This window comes from Chionomys nivalis, chromosome 8 (genome assembly GCF_950005125.1).
Source record: "Chionomys nivalis chromosome 8, mChiNiv1.1, whole genome shotgun sequence".
Classification (NCBI taxonomy): Eukaryota; Metazoa; Chordata; class Mammalia; order Rodentia; family Cricetidae; genus Chionomys; species Chionomys nivalis.
This window is the reverse complement of record NC_080093.1, coordinates 17,880,439-17,901,191: the sequence shown is the minus strand read 5'-3', so window position 1 is coordinate 17,901,191 and position 20,753 is coordinate 17,880,439. Positions and strand designations below refer to the sequence as shown.

Genomic DNA, 20,753 nt, shown 5'->3' with positions numbered 1-20,753 from the left:
CTGCAAGGCTGTGGGACTGTCTGGGCTGGTGAGTGAGGAAAGAGGCTGGATCCGTTGGGCAGAGGTCCTGAATATGGGTGACTACTGCTTGGGAGAGCCACAGGAAGGAGGTGAGGTCTGATGTTTGCCTGAGAAAGGTCTGCAGGCAGAGGCAGCCCCACAGGTGCAGGCAGAGGTGGGGTAGCCATTGGCCCAGACTGCAAAGGGCGTGGTTTCATGCTAGAACCTGAAGGCCCAGGGTCTAGAGGGCATTTGGTCATTTGGAGTCTATGCAAATATCTAATAGACAGAAAGTTTTAAAGGAGAGAGTCTGTGTTTCATGGAGTCCTTAATGTGACCAGAACCATCACTAATGACACAGACCACAGGAAACTCAAAAGGACATTTCTTTACAGTATTGGTTTTTCTATTTGGAGAATTTTCAAGCACACGAAAACAAGGTAAGTAACAAATAAGACGGCTCAGCACCCACCCACTATATTTATGAATTTAAGAAATGGCAATGGCCTAAAATTCACAACTACTGCAGTCTTCTAAAGTCGTTTAATAAAATTGTCTTGGTGCCAACCAGGATCCAGTTAGAGTTCCATTTCCCTAATTGTCTCTGCACTTCCTAAAAACAGTTCAGTTCTGGTTCAGGTTTCATATAAAGCTCAAGCATTGCTTAAAAACAACGACATCTTTTCAACCACTTAAAGCCCTTTAAGCCACTCTCTCCTTCCTTTTCTCTTTCTCCTCCCCCCTCTCCTTCTTTAGTCTACCTCTTTCTTCCTCCCTCCTCCCTCACTTCTCCCCTCCTCCTCTTCCCTTTCTCTTCTTCTCTAAGCCTCTCCCCTTCCTTCTTTCTCTATGAATGTCCCTCTGCCTGTCTCTGTCCCTAACTCTCTCTCTCTCTCTCTCTCTCTCTCTCTCTCTCTCTCTCTCTCTCTCTCTCTGTGTGTGTGTGTGTGTAGAAAACCTGGCCATATGTCAAGCAGAGTTTCCCACAGTCTGAGTTTTATGACGTGATCACCCATGAAGCCATTTAACATGATTCTAGCCCTGTATTTCCTGTGAGTTTTGGGAGTTTGACCTACGCATGCCATCAGATTTGAAGTTGATTTCTTGTTTGTTTGTTTGTTTAACTAACTCACGAGATTCATAACGCTGTCTTTCTTTGTTGCCATCTAATGATGGTAAGCTTGGAAGGGATTTGGGCATTTGAGAAGGGTCTGTGCTGTGATAGAGGGAGGAGGCCAATGAGGAGGCACCAGCTATGTCCACAAGAGCCCTGTGGATCACCCTGTGTGAACCAGGGCGTGGCAGTCACGGGCACCTGTAAAGCCCCCCTGGAGATATCGGTACTCCTGCCTTTCTACAGCTTGTTTTTGTGAACTGGAAGAGAACTTGACCTGAAGGAGCTAAATACAGCAAAACACTTTCCCTATTTGCCCTTTCTGCATCTACTCAAAGCTTTGCTGGGAGCACTGGGAGCTGGGTTTGCAGTGTGCTGTCCCTCCTTAGAAACAGAACGTCTCCAGGACCTTGGAGGTGGATGGAAAAGTCTACCGCACAAAGAGAGCGCCCCTGCCCTGTGTGGCTCCATATTTACTTTCTAAAGGTGAAGAACACGGCAGCTCCTAATGGCAAACGCCTAAGCAGTGAAAAAGCCCCAGACAGCAAAGTCTCATCCTCTCCAAAGAAAAGGAAGTCAGTGTTTGAAAGGGTTTAAAGTGTCTGTGAGGCCTAAAATACTCCCCCTTATCTCTTTGCCCATCAGCTGGTCTCTGATTTCTCTTGAAATTTCATAGAGGTGAGGGAGGGAGGAAAGGGACAGAGGTATATTACAATTCTTTTCAGAATGAGCACACATAAAAGCATCCGGTAATACAATTTTCGAATGTCTGAGCAGGCTTATTTTCTTACAGTATTGAGTCATAAAACTGACATTAATTTTAGAAAACATTTTGATTTTAGGGTATAATAAAATTCTATTTGATGCTGTGAAATATCCTAAAGTATGTTTTTAAAGGAAATAATGCACTTTGGATAACTATCAAGGAGCTTAGCTATTGAGAATAAACTATAAAATACAAATAAGAACATATTTTGACATTTGGTACAGCACCTTAGAGATGTGCTATAACAACAAGGTTCACTGAACTGTGCAGACCTGGATGGGCATTCCTATTGCTCTGCACGTCCTGCAGCTATACCTACGCAAACCAACACTGATGACTGACTGCTTGGAGGAAGGGGATTGTATGAACAGCCAGGCTGATGTGGTTTAGAGCAGAGAGCAGGGTCTGCCCAGCTCTGTGTGGAGATCAAGAGCCTGTGGAGCAGTGGGCAGGAAAGGGAGACTTTGAGGTCTATGAAGCAACCCTTTGGTTTGACTACAGCCTCCTGCCTGGATGACTTTGGATGAGCTGCAGAAGGAAGAACTTTTGATATGCCACAGTGCTTTCTGGGAGCAAATGAAATCGGGATGCTGGGCATCTCCTGGATGTCTGGAAAGGGCTGTCTAAGGCACCAGTACTCTCCTGTCCTCTGTTTTATTTTGTTTTAGGAGAAATTTATCATTTAGAAAAGTCACAGATGCCAGTTTCTGGGGGCTTAGATTGGTCATTCATTTCAGGGGTATGATCCGGAGATAATATCCACAGAATATTATCTGTCTCTTTTTTGACAGTCTGGCTTGATTGGGATAAGACAGACATCATCTGAACTTTGTCCAAAACTTTGAGGTAAACTAAGATGTTAAGAGGCTTGAAGAATTCATAGGAGTTGCAAAATGTATTATGACACCTTGGAGATGGTGTTCATACCCACGTGGGATGCTATTGACAAAATATGGAACTCTCTAGAAGATTGGCATTGCTCATCCCCATCACCACAGTCTATTTTTATGCAAAAAACATTTTTGTTTGATTTTTGGCTGTTTAGAGACATGCTTTCACTATGTCAACTTTACTATGTTCACTTTAAACTCTGGTCTCCCTGCCTTAGCCTCTCAAGTGTTAGAATTACAAGTATATGTTACCATGTTTGCTTTTACCAAACCTTTAAGTAGGCGGTTGTCACCCATTTTACAGACGAGACTAGGACAACAGCAACACCCATAGAATGTGACAAGGCTGATGAGTGACAGCACAGGCTGACCCCACAAGGCTGGACATGCTAGACTCGTTCGGTGGATGACCCTTCAACTTGTAACTAGATGTAGGCAGGCCATGAAGACAAAGGCTCCGTCTAGATAGAGCTGTAAGATGCCAAGCCCGTCTATTCTCTCTCTGTGTCTCTCTGTCTCTCTCTCTCTCTCTGTTTGTTTTTTTTTTTTTTTTGAAACAGGGTTTCTCTGTGTAAGAGTCCTAGCTTTCCTGGAATTAGCTTTGTAGACCAGGCTTGATATGGGAATTAATATAGTTTCTGTGTAATTATTTTGGGTCTGAGTGGCCGGGAACGAACGAGCGACCCCCACCTACACAGGCTGGCCGCAAACTCAGAGATCCACCTGCCTCGCCTCCTGAATGCTGGGATTAAAGGTGTGCACCACCACTGCCTGCCTATCTCTTAATGACCTAATAGTTTGTGCATATGGGTGGCTATGCCTGTGGGGTGCGGGAAAATTGTCTGTATTCTGTCAATCATATTTTAAATAAATGCTGATTGGCCAGGTAGGAAGTATAGGTGGGAAAACCAAACAGGAAGTAGAAATGATGTAATGAGAACAGGAGAATCCTGGGAAGGAGGAAGTTGATTCCTCCCACTCCTTCCCAGACCACAGAAGCAGCAGGATGTCATCTGCCCCACTGCAAAAAGGTACTGAGCCTCACGGCTAACATAGATCAGAAAAACGGGTTAATCAAGGTGTGAGAGTTAGCCAGTGAGAGGCTAGAGCTAATGGGCCAATCAGCTTATAATTTATGGAGACCTATGTGTGATTTTCTTTGGGACTAAACAGTTGTGGGGTACTGGGCAGGACAGAAATCCCAACAAGCAGGCCCCCTCCATGTTACATCTGTGCATTATATATCACATTATTAAAAAGTGTCTATGAAATCTAAGAATATGTGATAAAATGAGTACCCAAGCCCTTCCCAGCCAGTTTTCAAACAGAATGTTCGCAGTAGCTTACTTCTAAGGTTCTCCTAGTAGACCTCCCATTTCTCTACTCAGCAGCGCTTGAGTTTTCTGTTAGTCATTCCCCTGCCTTTTTTCCTTGGCCTCTAGACAACACTGGCAAAGCTTTCCAGTTTTCTGGATGAGAAATCTATACAAAAGGAGTACTCTGTTGTAGAATATTATTTTAGCCAGGCAAAGATATGTTCCATTTGTTTATGCTGCAAAATATTACTTTAACCGTGTAAAGGTGTGTTACTTTTGTTTATGTTGCATTTCTTTTAATTACGGAAATCTGTTTTACCTTGCCTTCCTAAGGCACCTGATTGATTGATCTAATAAAGGGTTGAATGGCCAACAGCTGGGCAGAGAAAGGCTAGGTGGGCTGGCAGGCAGAGAGAATAAATAGGAGAAATCTAGGCTGGAGAGGAAGAATGAGAAGAACAGGAAGGAGGAAAGAATGAGGGACCCACCCTGCACAAGAAGCCAAGCAGATGCCAGCCATACGGACGCAGAGAAGCAGTGGAAGTAAGATACACAGACGTGAGAAAGGTAATAAGCCCCGAGGCAAAAGGTAGATAAAGAGAAACAGGTTAATTTAAGTTAAAAGAGCTCTCCAGAAAAGAGCTAAACTAAGGCCGAATATTCAAAACTTAGAATAAGCCTCTGTGTCTGGGAACCGTTGGTGGCCTAAAAGTAGAATCCTGGTCCAGTACTTCGTGGCTTTTCTGTCTTCCGATCCATAGGAGTGACAGGGATTCGAGGTGTTAGTCATGGACTCATAAAGGTTAAAAGGACTTTAAATATCGTTAGGCTGGAGACGTGAGTAAAAGAGTCATCCCCGTGCTCAGGCAGACGTCAGTCATGGCACTCTTTCATGCTGACTTGTCTTGGTTCTAGCCAAAGGGTTTGTTGTGAAAAATCTAGCTGTTCCTCTTAGACTAACTCATTACTCCTCCGAGAGTTCACATAGCATTGTTCAACTTTCTAAATTTTTCTTGTTGTTGTCGATCTGAGCATATTTCTTTGGTTCTAGTTGGCATGGCTTCCAGGAGGCATCTTGTAAACTGCTTGAGGATGGGGCCTTAGCCTGTTTCTGTAGGCCTTTCTCTTTCTATCTCTCACAGGGCTACCTCAACCTCGAGCATATAGTAGTTAGTACTTCATTAGAACCAACTGGTTGACAGGTTTGCTAAGGTCAAAGCCAAGTCTAACTGGGTGTCACTGGTGACTTGGAAGTCAGTGATCAACTGCTCTAGCAAGAGGCAGTGGGGCCCAATAGAGAAGCCTTTAGGGTGCTACCAGTACCCAGAGTTGCTTTTGTCTCCTTTTGTTTGAGGTGTAGCCCAACCTCAAACTCATGGCAATCCTCCTGTCTCAGCTTCCTGGAATTACAGGTGTGAGCTTATTTTGAAACCATTTGCTGTGATTTACTTGACTCTTTATCTCTAAGTGTTCCAAATTCTCCCATTTGGTACTAAAGAAAACCACACCAAAAGCCCACAACCAGCATGGGGACATGGAAGGACACTGCCAATTGGATGGACGTAAGGCATGAACATGGCTGATTCTGACATCAGCCTGCCACAGGGATGTGTCTGGTACATGTCAGGGACTGTGCTAGGTACCTTCCTTTTAGTCTTCTTTGACCTTTATGCTCGCTCTGAAACATCAGCTCCCCTGTTCACAAATGAGGAAGGATATATCAGAGATGCCTGAGTTCTCGCCCAGCTGGTTTTATCAGGTAGGCATTCAAAACCTGTGAGGTCGCTGAGCTATGCAGAGCTTGCGCCCCTGAGAGTCATGTAGACCTATCAGTGAGAACTCACCAGAGGACCAGACAGGAGTTCATCTGAAGATTGACCAGGTGGCCCCCGCTCCTTGCCTAAGATAGCAAGCACAGTTTCGGGAGGGGGGGTGGTCCTTTGTTATTAGCCATGATATTCCTGTGTACCCATGACTCTCTCTTCCTTACGACTGAGGATGAGGAGAGCAGAGGGGAAGGGGAAGTCGTGTGTTCTATGATACCAATGTGCTGATGGTATGAAGATCCTTTTCCATTGTCAATCTCTCTTACCTGAGAGCTCACAGGCCCCTAGAACAGTTTCTGATCACCCTGCAAGGGCTGAAAGACATAGCGCTGGAAGGGTCACACTGAACGCGGAGAGCTTGCTTGTATGGTACAAACTGCTGTGCTCATGTGTATCTGTCTGGCCACACAATCACTTGGGAGAAAAGTATCTGAGCAGAATTCTGGCTCTAAGGAGGGGAGGAGGTTGGTCGGGCCAGCCCATCAGAACTCCTGCCATTCCGGCATTAAAGGCTCCTGCCTCCAAGGCTGTGAGAAGTTGCATGGATGGAGCCAAGTCAAAGGCTAATTATTGTCCAGAAGAACAAAAACGCCGTTTTCAAGTTCTGTTAAAAGGGACTCAGATGGGAGGAGGTGGAGGCCCAGATTACGTCGTCGGTACTCAGAGCAGTAAAAACAGTCTACACTTCAAATGCCAGGACAAAGTTCTGGTCCTCCAGCTTCCGGTTGGCATCCTGAGGCCTGCCATGGTCTGAGGACCAACATGACCATCTCGGTAATTCACAGTGACCTGTGTACAGCCCGGTGACCCAGTGTCCACACCCAGCTGGGAACAAGGATCAGGCACAGCACAGGGAAAGCTTGTTCTGGTGGAACCGTGCTGGCTGACTTGGGGGCAGGCTGATGCAGTGGGAGTTTCCGACTTCACCTCAACCTACCCTCAGCTTGGTCACAACCTCAGTGCCTGCTTTATCCCTGGATGAAAGGGGACTGTTGTCTCACCTGGAGTTAGGGTGCCCACGTGTTTACTCTTCTTTGTAGGGGATATTTCTGGACCTTTCTTCTCTCTCCCAAAGACCTGGGGCAACCCTCCAGAATCCAGAAGGACCCTGGACCCTGCTTTCTTTCTTTTTTTTTTTTTTAATTTATTAAAGATTTCTGCCTCCTCCCCGCCACCGCCTCCCATTTCCCTCCCCCTTGCCCGATCAAGTCCCCCTCTCTCGTCAGCCCAAAGATCAATCAGAGTTCCCTGCCCTGTGCGAAGACCAAGGACCACCCACCTCCATCCAGGTCTAGTAAGGTGAGCATCCAAACTGCCTAGGCTTCCACAAAGCCAGTACGTGCAGTAGGATCAAAAACCCATTGCCATTGTTCTTGAGTTCTCAGCAGTCCTCATTGTCTATGAGGACTATGTTCTGCGAGTCTGGTTTTATCCCATGCTTTTTCAGATCCGGGCCAGCTGGCCTTGGTGAGTTCCTGATAGAACATCCCCATTGTCTCAGTGTGTGGGTGCACCCCTTGTGGTCCTGAGTTTCTTGCTCGTGCTCTCTCTCCTGCTCCTGATTTGGACCTTGAGATTTCAGTCCGGTGCTCCAATGTGGGTCTCTGTCTCTGTCTCCTTTCATCGCCTGATGAAGGTTAATATTCAGGAGGATGCTTGTGTTTTTCTTTGGGTTCACCTTCTTATTTAGCTTCTCTAGGATCACGAATTAAAGGCTCAATGTCCTTTATTTATGGCTAGAAACCAAATATGAGTGAGTACATCCCATGTTCCTCTTTTTGGGTCTGGCTTACCTCACTCAGGATAGTGTTTTCTATTTCCATCCATTTGCATGCAAAATTCAAGAAGTCATTGTTTTTTACTGCTGATTAGTACTCTAATATGTATATACTCCATACTTTCTTCATGCATTCTTCCATTGAAGGGCATCTAGGTTGTTTGGGACCCTGCTTTCTATCTGGCTCCTTCCCACGTGATGAGGAACTTTGAATTCTTTCCTTATTTGTTTCAGAAGGCACTTTTAGTTGGCCTCCCGTCCCATGATTGATTGGTCAGCTGCCACTAACAATGTTCTGGGTACATGTAGCTCCCTGTCAACTTGCTGTTGAATCAGGACCTGGCCTGGCACATCATGTGTGCTGGTCACTTGGAGATCAAGAAGGTGAAGAGGAGAGGTAGGGCTGGCAGTGAGAGGATGTGGTAGAAGGGGATGAGGAGGTTTGCTTAGCGGGGAAGGAGGTGTAGGAGATGAATGAGGAGAGGCGTGTTTGTGGAGAATGAGGAAAACTGGGGGCGGGGTGGGCAATCAGCCAGGATATGGCCAGGGAATAGACCTAACAGGACAGGGAAAAGGGACATAACTACCGTGTGCTGGGTACCACAGCAGGGCCTTTATATACTTCTTCATATAATCCTTACAACACTCAGAAACTAGTTCTTACCATTACCCATATTCTTTGGTAAGAGGACTGAATTTTCAGAAAGTTTACCTGGTATTTCCAATGTCACTCAGCTATGAGAGAGCAGCGACAGATCTGGAGGATCCAACCCTCCCTAAAGGTGAACTAGGGGTTAAACATTGTTGGATGAAAGTTTGCTGGAGAAAAATGTTCATTTATGTTAAGTTTTTACCGCAACTCCCTTTCCCCCTTTTAAATAGATGAAGCTATTAGGCACAAGCAATTTAGCTGCTTGATTGATAGCTGTCAGACCTTTGCTCCAGGACTGTTCATGATGGCAGAGCTCCAGGCAGAGATGGCAGCCAGACTGGAACTGCCAGTGCTGGCTGCATAGTTCCCAAGACTGGAGGGGTTGGGCATTCTATCACTGCTTCTTCTGAGATGCTCTCCGGGGAGGTGAAAACTTCAAGCTCACTGCCATCATTTTCAAAGAGCTTGCTGTCTTCATAACAGCCCCCTCTGTTTTAAACACCCCATGACTTGATCGAGAAGGTCACGGTCTCGCCTGTGACTCCAGGAAGAGGCTGGGATCTTACACAAAGATCTTTGCCTCCTCTCTACCCATAGCTTTAGGCCACTTCAGATACCCTGACACAGTTCTGAGAGACTTCACTTTGATCATGACAGCTTCAGATGACCCTTGAGTGACTGCCTCCTGTCACTCCAGGTGAGCCCTCCACCCCAGCTGCCCCACCGCGTCGTAACCATCCTCTATCTGGCTGGGAAAGAGCACTAGCCTACACCAAGGGAAGAGAGAGCTCCACTCCTCAAATGCTGTTAAAAAGTGGTGGAGAGCGGCACCTGGACGTGGAAATGACTGCTCTACCAGACTTTCCAGGTTGTTGCCTCCTGGTTTCAGGGGCTGCACTTCTGCTGCTTTAAACTGCATGCAGGCTGAGGCAGGGCTCAGCAGGTTGAGTTTTTCCTCGTGCTGTTAGAACTGTCACCATCGTTCTCAGCATACAGGGATGATCAGAGTGCCCACCTTTTCCAAACCTAAGGCTGGAGGGAAGCTCCCTTGAAAGTCGATCTTCATCAAGAACGTATGTAGTTAGTCTACAGACCCACCGGCAGCCCATCATCTAACCTGTGGACACCTCTTGTGAAGGCCACTCGCCATGCAGAGGTCACCAGAGTCAAGCTACTGAGTTAAGATCTGGCCCATAACCAGCTATAATTACCATCTATGTTCAGGGTTTTGCTAGTACTTTGTAAATGTGAGAGTGTAACGGATCAATCTGGAAGAAATGAATTCAAACTATATATGTGTTCCCCGTCATCTCTCTCAGATTCCTGAAGGAATGGGTTCCAAGAAATTAGAATTCTCCAGGAACCTCTCCCTGGAAGAGAAGATGGCTGAAGTCCTGGGGACATTCAGAGGAGGAACTTGCCACCTAAAGAAAAAAAATGGTTTCGCACATGACCTTGTAGGAGAGACTTGGAACTGAGACAATGGTGGGCTGAGGACCACTCCTTGCTGAACTGCTTAGTTATGTATTGTTTTTGCTTTCTATTTAAACCCCACCCTCATGTCAGGGTGCCATCACTGGATCCTTTTGTCCTTCTGCCAATGGCCATATTGACTAAATCTCCATTTTCTGCTTTTCACTGTTAATGTGGCATTTTCCAGTTGGCTTATTGCATATGAGTGGCTGAACCTGGCTTGTCGGGGCACAGATTGTGAGTCCTGATTCTGGTAACAGGAAGGTAGATAGTGATGGGGACTCTGCCTCCATCTAGATGGTGTTTCTTACATGAAATGAGAGTTGTCATAAACATGTATATCGAGATCTATAGGAGTCATTGTTGTAAATTTCGTCGTCATCAAGGGAGCCCAGGTTGGTCGGGTGGAATAAGTGGGCCGTTAGCTTCAGACCTCGGTGACAAAAGTGGGGCTTTCAGAGGCTCAGGGTGGGTCTCTGGGGGCTGCAGTCACTGGAACTTTCCGTTTGCTCTCCCAGGAAGAATGGAGGCTCCTCTACACCCTTTTACACACCCCAAGACTAAATGGCCTGAGGGTAGAGTTATGAATTTCGCCAGTAATTTAAAAGCCTCTGCTTAGTCACCCCTAAGCTCCGTCTTATTTACTAAGACGCCAATGTTCAGCCCTTCCTGGCAATTAAGCTTCTAAAGACTGAATGGTCACAGAGCTGAGCCATCTCCGGATTCCCTGCCTTCCCTCCTGTAGGTTGGCAGCCTCCAGGGTGAAGTCTGGTAAGATGCCACCTCTCCCTTCGCCACCTGCACCTCATAGGCTGACTGACCTTCATTGCAGCTGTGCTTCAAGATGAGCGTTTCAGCCAATGCTTCCTAATAACTAGTTCCGGAGATGGTGAGTTCCTGTCCTTGCTCGCACGCCCCACTTCAAGCCATCTGCACACACTACAGGGCACTGGCACCCCGATGTTCAGACCCTCCAAGTCCTCTGACATCTCACTGTTTACACCAGGCATGCCTCAGAGATCAGCCCAGGCCTCCTGTCTCTTTAAACAGAGGCGAGGGACCAATTGGCAGCAATACAGACTTAATCAGTCTTCTTACTTCTCATGGTCATCCTTGTTCACATCTTTTAGTGACTGTTCTAGGTGCTCCTTTTGAGGTTCTAGTCCCACTCCTGTCTAAGAGTTGTCTTTAGATTATGGACTTTATTTTCTGCCACATTCCTGGCACCTGGAGCAGTACATTGCAGGCTCTCAGTAAGCATTTGTCGAAGAATGAGCAGTTGTGTGGACAAGTCCCATGATGCTGCCACAATCTGTAAAGCCCCTCCTTAATCAAGTCCAAGGGTTATTACAGCTTCATTCTGGGAAGGGTTTTATTTCATCTGCCTCTTCACTTTGGAAGCAGGAGTCTTATTTTCCCAAGTTATTTAAGGGAACTTCCAGTATAGATTTGAATTGTAATGATATCCAATGACGCTTTTGCTACAGGGTTTCTAAAGACGATAGCAAACTTGTCTGAAACTGGACCTAATTTATGGGGTGAGACTTTTACACAGTCTACTATAAACCGGACATGATTATACATCATGAGCCGCAAATACACAGTGGGATTCTGATATTAATTGCCAATCCCTCTTCACCAAGAACTGGTGAAAATCCTTAGCCTGTGTGGTTAGGGAACTGTCTCATCAGCATCTGGTTAGGATTCATCACCTGTGTGACCCTGGTTATCGCATCCCACCTTGTAAGCTGCTCCTGACCTACACGGGCCATCACAGAAATGTTCGTTTCCTTATACTGAGAGTTTTCTCCGAGGGACTGCAAAGGCTTCTTTGGTTTTGCTTGCAACTGAACATAATTCAGATTTCAAATTCAAAAGAAGGAAATGGAGTGATTTGGACAAAGAGGCACAGAATATCTGAGATAGAAGAGGTGTGAAGGACCATTGAGCCCAACAATACACAGTTCTCTGTCTTAGGCGCCTGAACCAAGTGATGCTGGACCCTTTGCCAGGAGGGCCGAGATCATTTGTTGATATTGGCCATAAGCAAGGAGTGAGGTCTTTGTGCAAATGCCACAGATTTCTCATTGCAGAAGGCAGGGATGCCCAATGGGTCAGAAGTAAGAAGGATTCAAGGGCCAAGGGTGGGAAGGACTCAAGTTAAAAATAGCCCTGGACTTTAGGGAAATGGGAAGCTGAAAGACTGTGCCAATATCAACTGATACTCAAAACCACTTGCAAAATGACAAGGTTGGGAGCAGACTGAAAAACAAGAGTGTCTGGCCACAGACAAGCAACCCGGGGCAAAGAGGGTCTGAGTCCAAACAATGGCGAGATGTCCAACTGATTTCCATTCCTGTGAGCATCACCAGGAGTGACAGGGACAGGAAAGGGACACATGTCCCTACCGCCAACAAGTGTACTGAAATTATGGGACTCTTTAGGCATCTGCAAAACCCCTCCCACTTGGGCAGGAAAGATGTTGCCTTTTCATCCTCATTGGTTCTGAGGACTCAAAAAGCACAATTTAAAGAAAACTTATGCTTACAGACAGTTTGGGGCATCTACTGTCCAGAGCTGGTGGCCCGGACTCCCCGAGGAGACCTCAGCTTCCTGGTGGTGCCCATCTCTGGATATGCCTGAAACAAGCACCATACACAGGTGCCATCTGCCCCAACAACCACGAGGTGCACATCTATGAGAAGAGTTGGTGCCAAGTAGGGCAATGTTCAGAGCCTAAGGGGCACAGCGGGCAGGTGACAGTCATCGACTTGGATCCCTAAGAGTAACCGTGTTGTGACCTGCGTCACAGACCGCAATGCCTTTGTGTGGATGCTGAAGGGCCCCACGTGGACACCCACACTGGTCATCCTGCAGATCAACCGAGCCACTTGCTGTGTGCGCTGGACCCCCAGTGAGAACAAGTTGGCAGTGGGCAGTGGTCCTTGCATCATCTCCATCCTTTATTTGAGCAGGAGGATGACAGTGGGTATGCAAGCAGATCAAGAAACCCATCCGCTCCACTGTCCTCAGCCTTCACTGGCACCCAAATAACGTGCTCCTGGCTGCAGGCTCCCGTGACTTCAAGTGAAGGATCTTCTCTGCCCAATCAAGGAGGTGGAGCAGCAGCCAGCCGCTATACCATGGGGCTCTAAGATGCCCTTTGGGAAACAGCAGCCAGCCTCTATACCATGGGGCTCTAAGATGCCCTTTGGGGAGCTGGAGTTCAGCAGCACTTGTGACTGGGTGCGTGGCGTCTGCTCCTTGGCAAGTGGGAGCCCTGTGACTTGGGTCAGGCCCAACAGCAGGGTGTGCCTGGTAGACACTGGCAAGAAGATGGCTGTCGCAACCCTGAAACCTTGCCACTCTTGGCCATCACCTTCATCACAGAAAGTAGTCTAGTGGTGTCATGGTGTTTCACTTGTATTTTAATAACCAAAACTTGCCTGAGGATCAGAGAGTAAACTGTCCCACTGGTTAGCCTTACAGACCAGGCAGTGGTAACACGCGTTTAATCCCAGGATCCACGCTAGTTCATAGAAACCAGGTGGTGCATACCTTTAATCCCAGTGGTGCACATCTTTAATCCCAGCCCTAGAGAGGAACATAAGATGGGAGGAGACAACTCTCACACACGGTCTCATTCTGAGAGTCCTGCAGGCGGGGTCGCCATTTTCAGACTGAGATTGAGGTAAGAGCCAGGGGCTGACTGCTTTGTTTTTTCGTATCTTCAGGTTAGATCCCAATTTCTCACTCTGAGTTTTCATTAATCATGTATTAGAGTGGCAGCGGGCCCTAGCTGTTTACCCGGACTGTTTACCTATGATAGTGGTGCAGGGATGTTGAGCCTTGGTGGTCAGCTGAATATGCCCAAACAGAGTTCCTAATGTGGCCTGACAGCCCGTGAGAGCTCCCAGAACCTTGACAAGAAGGCCATCTCCGAGGGTGCTACAGTCACAGGCATCTGCCTAGACTCACTGCATGTGAACAGCGTCAGTCGATTTCGGTGCTGGGGGCGGGCAGAGGGAAGGGGCATGTCGGGGGAGAGCAAGTGCTTGAAGTTCCGTGCTGCAGGCATAGGTGGTGGCGTGAACGTGAAGAGCCTGGAGTCAGCCTTGAAAGACCCGAAGATCAAATGAGCTCTCAGGAATGCTGGCCTCCTTCCCCTCTGGGGGAGAAGGAAGGGACAAGGAGGCTGAGGGCTGCTTTGCTGAATGCTTCTAGGCGGCCAGTGCCAGGTTGCTCCCCAAGGAGGGAAGGAGGAGGCTGGGGAGTTTTCCTATCTAAAGAGCCTGTGCTTTTTAAAGATATGTTTTCACTTATTGCTTGAAAAAAATACTCCCCCCCCCCCCCCGAAAAGGAAATTTGTTATTTAAAGAACAGGAAAGAGCACCATGGTAACATAAATACACAATTATGTATATACTGTGGATAGTTACAAAATAAATGATTGTCTATTAATCAAATCATCCAAACAGTATAAAAAAAAGCCACACAACTTGTAAATTACCCTGACCTCTGGATTTTGATGCCAGAAGTAAAACATAAAATTTCTACTGTTAAGATTTCAAATCTAAACTTTCTAATTTTCAGGGCTGTTTAGGTCAGTGAAGGCTCTGTTCCTGGTAGACTGTTGGGCTCTCCTCCAAGATCACAGTTGTTGTGACCGGAAGGGCTTAGAACAACATGGGTATGCTTGTTATGAGGCAAGAAAAGTACACAGGCCGTCCAAGGCTAGACCACACCAGTGTTTCATGGAAAAGCCTCATCTCTTCCTCCCCAGAGGAAGGACGGTGAGTGCCCTCCACTATATATGGGTAAGGCCTTCTCTAGGAACACCTATTAAGCATCAAATTATTAATAACTCTTGTGCTCAAGAGCTGTAACAAGGAAGAGTTTTTTGTTAGTTTTATTCCATCATTTATTTTTGTTTATTGTGGCAATATTAGCAAAGAGATACATAAACATAAAGGAAATGACATTTGCAATTCTGCGTTGGATAGATAACATTTTGTGTTTTCTTTTCAGACATTTTATTATGCAGACAGACATGTCAGCACATTTTAAAAATAACACTGGGAACATACTCTATTGGTGGAGAATGTTTATGAGCACGGTCTTGCATGGGCCAGCACCATCCTGCCCCGTCAGGGCTGTCTTCTTTCTCTTCCGGCAGACCAGAACGCCATATAATCCAACGAGTGAGTTCCTCTGCCAAATCTGTAAAAAGGAGTTGGAGGGAGAAACAAGGTGATTTGTAACCCGCCTAGCTCCTGCAGAGGCCGACCCTTAGCTGCCATGTGAAGGGCATTGTGCTTTTGTTCTAGAACGAGGGAAGGGCAGAATGGCTCGCTGAACCCCTGGCCTTGCCAAATGGCATGTGGAAAGGCAAATGTCTAGTGGTCCTTCCTACCTGAGGCATTTGAGCTGGAGCATTTCCCCATCCTCACAGCATCTCTGGGGGAAGGAGGGTTGACAGCCAGGCTACACCCGATGCCCAGCACAGGGATGGAGAGCTGGAAGCGGGGGTCCCAAGGCTGTCTGATCCCTCTGTATCAGGAACTGGAGAGACACTAAGAAAGCAGGACTGGCTTCCTCCCGTGGGCCCCTTCTGTCCCTGGGTAGCTGCAGAAAGTGGAGAGTAGGGTGTCTAGCTGGCGACCTGAGCCACTCAGGCCATCATTCTGGTGGCTCCCATAATAGTCTCACATCCCTCCCTCCCTCCCTCCCTCCCTCCCTCCCTCCCTCCCTCCCTCCCTCCCTCCCCTCCCTTTCTGCCTTGCTCCCTCTTCTTACCCCTCTTCTTATCAGAACAGCAGTCATACCACTGTTTTGGAATCCACTTCATGATCATCTAAACTTGGTCATACATATAAAGTTTCTGTCTTCCGAGAAACAAAACCATTTTCATGGGTACCAAAGGTTAAAATGTCAGCATTGGTGGCACAATCAACTCTAACAGGACCAGTAAGGGGTAACTAAACACAACAGACCGAACATGCTTCACATGGCTCTGGAACACTCGGTCAATTTTTCCCTCTTTGGTTTGGGTTTTAGGCAAGGTCTCACTCTGCATCCTATGCTCACCTGGTTTAGTGCTGGGATTCCAGGCGTGCACTACCATGCCCAGATAAGGAAGGAAATCTGTGGGAGCTTCAGGTGGTGGTGGCTATGGTTGTGGTTGAGGGGCTACGGCAGCTACAGCTTTGTAAAAGCAACTTCTGTGGGCCCCAGTTTTCCAATGTGATAACTGAGTTAGAACAGGGACTTTCAAGGCATTGACCTTGACACTCTTGCCGTGTGAGAGTCATTCTGATGACATTACCTGACCTCAGAAAACAATTATTTCCTATGGCTTCTGTGATGGATCAGATTCCCCGCTCCCCATACCTCCCTCTCTCCCCTCTCTCCCTCTGTGAACTCTCCTTATACACAATAAAAGCTTACTGGCCAGTAGTCCACAAAAATCTGATATTCATAAACTAAAATTAGTGTTCCCCAAGTTTGTTATTATACACAATGCTCTACACAGGATGGGTGTTTTGCCATGTAGCTGGCGCGTCAGCCGCTGTTTTGAGCTGCTGTGGTCTTGGTTGCTGTTAGTCATGCTTTTTATTTATAAAGTATTATTGGTCCTGTGTCCTCATTATCCATTTAGCTTGACGAGGGTTGCCGGTTTGTCATAGAGTATTTACTTCAAGAGAAAAATTGACCTAGAAAAGTGTTCAATATTTAAGGACTACATGTAATTGAATAGCAGTAGAATATTTGACCTCTTGTGTGCCCCGGTGACTAAAAGAGATGTGTACACAAACCTCTTGTGGTTTGTTTATGGGGGGTAGCCACCAGCCCCAGTTTGCCAACATGTGGAGCCTTCGGAGCTAAAACTGGGAAAATCCTGGGCAAATTGCCACACTTGGTAACCCTGTTTTATAGGGATGCTTCCTTGATGCTCACATCTGTGGAGATGAGCTATTTTAGTATAAAACCAAATCTAGCATAATAAAGCAGTAGGGTTGTTTCTGAGACCAGAGCAGGTTCTCTAACACAGACAGGGAGTGAGAGAAACTGCATGTTCAATAAGCTTAAAGCAACACCTTCATTTTGTTTCTTTGCAGTTCTCACAAACTCTGGCTCACTGACAGACTTTATAGTGTGTGCATGTGTGTAGGGTGCTGGTGTTCTTTAACCCCCTCCACGTAGGTATAGTTGGAAAGCCTAAGGCATAGTTGTGTAAGCCTACAACACCAGCCTTGTGGGACGAGACAGGCAGATCCCAGGAGCTTTGACTACCAACTTTGCCAGAAAAATGAGCATGGAACTTAGACAGCTTGTCTCAAGGCCATAAGGTAGAGATTGGTAGAGAAGGGTATCATCTGGATCCAGCCCCCACCAGTGTGTGAATGGACACACACACACCCTGCTGCTAACTCCATGTTGGTCTAGCTCACTACTCTAAGTAGAGGGGCGTGTGAGAATGGGCCTCACAAAGCGCCTGGGATGGTCCTTACAGACAGCAGGCTGAAGGGCAGGCTCCTCTCCCTACCGTATGCTCAAGGGTGGTATCGCTGAGGAGCAACTTTCCTGGCTCCACAGGCACCAAGGGATGGAGGGCAGCTGTGTAACTGATGCACAAGCGCAGCGCAGAGTGTCAGTGCTTGAACTGGGAGTCTTTTCATTCTGCATGAGTTTGGTCCTCAGAGCAATGCATGGAGTATGGTCAGCCTTGCTCCGTAGGCTCTTGACTCAGCTGGAATCCAGGCCCAGCTGCTGTGACTGCACTCACCTCAAGCCCTGGCCTCTCTACCGCTGCTGTGGTCCCATGGAGCCCAGGATTGTATTCACCCAAGCAGAAAGGTCATTTGAAACTGAGAAAGAGACAGGAGCCTTAAATAGCCCAAACAAACAAGAGGTCGACAATTTCAAATAAAACCAACACGAGTTCAGTTTGGAATAGAAACACCTGACAGACCCATGCTTAGAATCCATTGCCCCCAATTTCTCCCAAGTCCCAGGCCATACCAAGCCTACTGTCCAGGCTGCACTTAGGGCAGAGGGTGCTTGGCACCATGACAAGCAGCAGAGTCACCGGTGGAAGGTGGCTTTTCCCCACCTCCTCCTCCTAACTCATGATACCTATTCTAATGCAACAACGTTTCTGCGCTCTTGGAGTTATCCTGAACTGTGGATAGGTGATCTCCAGCGCCCTGAGTCCTATTCAGCCAAAAGCGAGAATTCTTTCTATCCCCGGGCAGGGGACAGACACACATTCCAGACATTGTTACCATCGGGACTGCCATTTATTTAACTGCTAATCCCACTTATGTGAAATTAATTTACTCTGCTATTGCAATCTGCTGAGTCTCCCGCCCCAATGGACTTTTATAATTCACACCTAGCTGCTCCATTATTGCTCCCGTTCCCTGTGCCAAAGGGCAGAGGCCGAAGCTGAGTCTCAGGGTGACTCACGTTAGGAGGCTGCCCTGTGCCGCAGAGGGCTATTCTCATTGTGGACCATAAAAACAATGTTGTTTTCTTCGCTCCTAAAACCCAGCTGCCCCGCAAGTCCTCCCATTCCAAGGAAATCTTTGTCCTCTTTTTCAGCTTCTTCCCAACTCCAAATATGGACTGCCCCAGTTTCTACAGCGCACAGATGGCTGTCTGGCTTCCCTAGTAGAAACTGTTTCTGTCTGCCCTGGTCCTGGATGAAGTGCAGATGGCCACAAGGTACCAATGTGGATTCTTACTCTAGTGGTCTGGGTGACCCTTACGGGAATCACTTGTAAGGTGTTGAGCGCTGAGCACCTGGCCAAGCAGACAGTGAGGGTGACAGGCAGATAACAGATCTAACCTCCTGGTGACAGGTTCCCGTTCCTAACCCACTTCTGACTCTGGGTAACTGAGATTTCTGGGGAAGAACTGGGGGTGGCAGGGTAGGGGATGCTGGACTCTGTCTCTGGGCCTTTGCCAACAGTGTGAATGGATCACTTAGACCAGCCAAGGGCTGGCTGTTCTCCAACATGTGGCAACCTGCCTCCCGCCCTGTTGATTGCTGAATGAACCCCCCCTCCCTTTCAATCTTGCTCAGGCTCTCAGGAGCTTGGATTTCCTGCCTGGCTATGTCCCATCATCTCTCTTCATAGCCCCTTTTTTTCTATGCCATGGCATGCCATGAATGCTCTGCCCGATGCCAATGTCCAGCTTTTGACACACGATCCCAGCAAAACTTGAATGCCATCCTTGTTACACTCAGCAAATCTAGTCTACCCCTGCCCTCTACTATAAGAAAGGTTTCAGCCAGATGTGGTGGTGCACTTGGGAGGCAGAGGCAAGCAGCTCTCTGAGCTCAAAGCCAGACAGAGCTACATAGAGAGACATTGTCAGCTGGGCAGTGGTGGCCTTTAATCCCAGCACTTGGGAGGCAGAGGCAGGCAGATCTCTAAGTTCGAGGACAGCCTGGCTGCTGAGTGAGTTCCAGGACAGTCAGGACTGTTACATAGAGAAATCCTGTCTTAAAAAACTGAAAAAGAAAAGAGACACACTGTCTTGGGGTGGGGGTGGGAGGAGGAAAAGAAGGAAAAGAAATGCTTCCTGGCCTGTGAGCTCATGGTAGTCAACCCATCCCCCTCCCGTGAGTGCCCAGCTGGTTCGTTTCACAATGGAGCCGTCTGGGATCTTTACACGTGAGCTCTCTGTTGTCCCTACTGGACTGTGACCACTGCTCCCCATTTGTGGACCACCTTGCACAGAAAGTGGTCAGCCGTTAAAGGATATGGTGACCGTATAACCGGTTGGCTCTAGTTGGGACGGAGTGTATCTCTTTGCCTAGAACATGACTTTCGATTGCAGAAAAAGCTCAGTTCGTCTCACCTGGGTCAACAACCAGCCGTATATTTGCTGTCGCTGTGCCAATGCTCAGCCGCACAAAGCTGGCTTACTGTTCAGGGACCTTGGCTTATTGTGGACCCAAGTGAAGTAATGCACGGCTTGTCACATGATCAGTGACAAGAGCAGCAGCTGCCATTATTAGCTTGTGGTTCTGTGGGGTTGGTGCCTCTGTAGCAGTGAGTCCCCTGAAAGCAAACGGATGGGGATACTCGTTTTAGGAAGAATGCTGGTTGAGTTTTCAAAATCCAACAAGGTCTGATATCTGGTGGAGGTGTCAGAGGTCAGTCGCCACCCCATTTCTCCTGGCCTCTCCCAACCTGCAGGCAGACGTACCAGGAACTGCAGAGCCTTGTTTGTGCAAGGCTAGGAAAACCAGAGCCGGCTCCTGACCTTGAACGTGTCGCAGCCCCTGAGGAAGGTAGTTCCAATTACAGCCACAGAGTCGGAGGAGCCCTTCCAAGGCACATTGATTTATTGGACCAGAAATATAGTACAGCAGTCGCTCGGACTTCTGCCTCTGGCGAGCTGCCCAGCCTGCTTCCTTCTTTCCTGTCCTGTTGTATTGATCTGCATGAGTCGCTGTGGTTTATTGTAGAGGTATGCGTGAGTGCGTGCATGTGCATGTATATGTGTGCATGTGTGTGTGCAATTGTGTGTGTATGTATGTGCGTGCGTGTGTGCGTGTATGTGTGTGTGCACATGCGTGTGTGTATGTGTGTGAGTGTGCGTGCGTGTGTGTGTGTATGTGGTCAAGGTCCCAGTGTAGAGGCTGTTAAGTTGGTACCACTCCCATGGAGACAGGCCCTGTGCCTTCAGTGGAGGGGATTCATTTCTTTTCTGTTTCAAATGGCGGTTTTCATTTCATTCTTTTCCTCTAGGTGGGCCTAGAGTGTTCCCATATGCTTCTCCCTCTGTCTGGTCCATTTATGAGCACAGTAACTTGTCATCTTGTAAAGAATGAAGGAAACTTTCTTTGTTGTGTGCCTGTGTGGGGCAAAAGGTCATCATCTCCATTAGGTAGAGAGGAGCAGAGAGTTGTCTGAGCAAGACT

At 47.5% G+C, this 20,753-nt stretch overlaps 1 pseudogene; it reads left to right on the top strand.

Annotated features, from left to right (window-relative positions):
• Window positions 1-6,674: 6,674 nt before the first annotated feature.
• Window positions 6,675-13,953, top strand: LOC130879270 (actin-related protein 2/3 complex subunit 1B-like; annotated as a pseudogene).
• Window positions 13,954-20,753: the final 6,800 nt, after the last annotated feature.